The sequence below is a fragment of the Triticum urartu genome, chromosome 6 (assembly GCF_003073215.2).
Source record: "Triticum urartu cultivar G1812 chromosome 6, Tu2.1, whole genome shotgun sequence".
Taxonomy (NCBI): domain Eukaryota; kingdom Viridiplantae; phylum Streptophyta; class Magnoliopsida; order Poales; family Poaceae; genus Triticum; species Triticum urartu.
The window spans coordinates 522,245,667-522,249,162 of NC_053027.1; positions in this window are offsets into that span (position 1 = coordinate 522,245,667).

Sequence of the window (3,496 nt, forward strand, 5' to 3'; positions counted from 1 at the left end):
GGGGAGGTGCGCAGCCCCCTTGGGCTGCCCCTTTCTCCTTTCCACTAAGGCCCATGAAGGCCCATATGGCTTCCGGGGGGTTCCGGTAACCTCCCGGTAACCCGGTAAAATCCCGATTTCACCCGGAACACTTCCGATGTCCAAACATAGGCTTCCAATATATCAATCTTTACGTCTCGACCATTTCGAGACTCCTCTTCATGTCCATGATCACATCCGGGACTCCGAACAACCTTCGGTACATCAAAATGCATAAACTCATAATGTAACGGTCATCGTAACCTTAAGCGTGCGGACCCTACGGGTTCGAGAACAATGTAGACATGACCGAGACACGTCTCCGTTCAATAACCAATAGCGGGACCTGGATGCCCATATTGGCTCCTACATATTCTACGAAGATCTTTATCGGTCAGACCGCATAACAACATACGTTGTTCCCTTTGTCATCGGTATGTTACTTGCCCGAGATTCGATCGTCGGTATCCAATACCTAGTTCAATCTCGTTACCGGCAAGTCTCTTTACTCGTTCCGTAATACATCATCTCACAACTAACATATTAGTTGTAATGCTTGCAAGGCTTATGTGATGTGTATTACCGAGAGGGCCCAGAGATACCTCTCCGACAATCGGAGTGACAAATTCTAATCTCAAAATACGCCAACCCAACATCTACCTTTGGAGACACCTGTAATGCTCCTTTATAATCACCCAGTTACGTTGTGATGTTTGGTAGCACCCAAAGTGTTCCTCCAGTAAACGGGAGTTGCATAATCTCATAGTCATAGGAACATGTATAAGTCATGAAGAAAGCAATAGCAACATACTAAACGATCGGGTGCTAAGCTAATGGAATGGGTCATGTCAATCAGATCATTCAACTAATGATGTGACCTCGTTAATCAAATAACAACTCATTGTTCATGGTCAGGAAACATAACCATCTTTGATTAACGAGCTAGTCAAGTAGAGGCATACTAGTGACACTTTGTTTGTCTATGTATTCACACATGTATTATGTTTCCAGTTAATACAATTCTAGCATGAATAATAAACATTTATCATGATTATAAGGAAATAAATAATAACTTTATTATTGCCTCTAGGGCATATTTCCTTCAGTCTCCCACTTGCACTCGAGTCAATAATCTAGATTACATTGTAATGAATCTAACACCCATGGAGCTTTAGTGTTGATCATGTTTTGCTCGTGGAAGAGGCTTAGTCAACGGGTCTGCAACATTCAGATCCTTATGTATCTTGCAAATCTCTATGTCTCCCACCTGGACTAGATCCCGGATGGAGTTGAAGCGTCTCTTGATGTGTTTGGTCCTTTTGTGAAATCTGGATTCCTTTGCCAAGGCAATTGCACCAGTATTGTCACAAAAGATTTTCATTGGACCCGATGCATTAGGTATGACACCTAGATCGGATATGAACTCCTTCATCCAGACTCCTTCGTTCGCTGCTTCCGAAGCAGCTATGTACTCTGCTTCACATGTAGATCCCGCTACGACGCTTTGTTTAGAACTGCACCAACTGACAGCTCCACCGTTTAATGTAAACACGTATCCGGTTTGCGATTTAGAATCGTCCGGATCAGTGTCAAAGCTTGCATCAACGTAACCTTTTACGGTGAGCTCTTTGTCACCTCCATATACAAGAAACATATCCTTAGTCCTTTTCAGGTATTTCAGGATGTTCTTGACCGCTGTCCAGTGATCCACTCCTGGATTACTTTGGTACCTCCCTACTAAACTTATAGCAAGGCACACATCAGGTCTGGTACACAGCATTGCATACATGATAGAGCCTATGGCTGATGCATAGGGAACATCTTTCATATTCTCTCTATCTTCTGCAGTGGTCGGGCATTGAGTCTTACTCAACTTCACACCTTGTAACACAGGCAAGAATCCTTTCTTTGCTTGATCCATTTTGAATTTCTTCAAAATCTTGTCAAGGTATGTGCTTTGTGAAAGTCCAATTAAGCGTCTTGATCTAGCTCTATAGATCTTAATGCCTAATATGTAAGCAGCTTCACCGAGGTCTTTCATCGAAAAACTTTTATTCAAGTATCCCTTTATGCTATCCAGAAATTCTATATCATTTCCAATCAGCAATATGTCATCCACATATAATATCAGAAATGCTACAGAGCTCCCACTCACTTTCTTGTAAATACAGGCTTCTCCGAAAGTCTGTATAAAACCAAATGCTTTGATTACACTATCAAAACGTTTATTCCAACTCCGAGAGGCTTGCACCAGTCCATAAATGGATCGCTGGAGCTTGCACACTTTGTTAGCTCCCTTTGGGTCGACAAAACCTTCCGGTTGCATCATATACAACTCTTCTTCCAGAAATCCATTCAGGAATGCAGTTTTGACATCCATCTGCCAAATTTCATAATCATAAAATGCGGCAATCGCTAACATGATTCGGACGGACTTAAGCATCGCTACGGGTGAGAAGGTCTCATCGTAGTCAATCCCTTGAACTTGCTGAAAACCTTTTGCGACAAGTCGAGCTTTGTAGACAGTAACATTACCATCAGCGTCAGTCTTCTTCTTGAAGATCCATTTATTCTCAATTGCTTGCCGATCATCGGGCAAGTCAACCAAAGTCCATACTTTGTTCTCATACATGGATCCCATCTCAGATTTCATGGCTTCAAGCCATTTTGCGGAATCTAGGCTCACCGTCGCTTCTTCATAGTTCGTAGGTTCATCATGATCTAGTATCATGATTTCCAGAACAGGATTACCGTACCACTCTGGTGTGGATCTTACTCTGGTTGATCTACGAGGTTCAGTAGTATCTTGATCTGAAGTTTCATGATCATTATCATTGGCTTCCTCACTAACTGGTGTAGGTGTCACTGAAACAGTTTTCTGTGATGAACTACTTTCCAGTAAGGGAGCAGGTACAGTTACCTCGTCAAGTTCTACTTTCCTCCCACTCACTTCTTTCGAGAGAAACTCCTTCTCTAGAAAGGATCCATTCTTAGCAACGAATGTCTTGCCTTCGGATCTGTGATAGAAGGTGTACCCAACAGTCTCCTTTGGGTATCCTATGAAGACACATTTCTCCGATTTGGGTTCGAGCTTATCAGGTTGAAGCTTTTTCACATAAGCATTGCAGCCCCAAACTTTAAGAAACGACAACTTTGGTTTCTTGCCAAACCACAGTTCATAAGGCGTCGTCTCAACGGATTTTGATGGTGCCCTATTTAACGTGAATGCGGCCGTCTCTAAAGCATAACCCCAAAATGATAGCGGTAAATCAGTAAGAGACATCATAGATTGCACCATATCTAGTAAAGTACGATTACGACGTTCGGACACACCATTACGCTGTGGTGTTCCGGGTGGCGTGAGTTGCGAAACTATTCCACAGTTTTTCAAATGTACACCAAACTCGTAACTCAAATATTCTCCTCCACGATCAGATCGTAGAAACTTTATTTTCTTGTTACGATGATTTTCAACTTC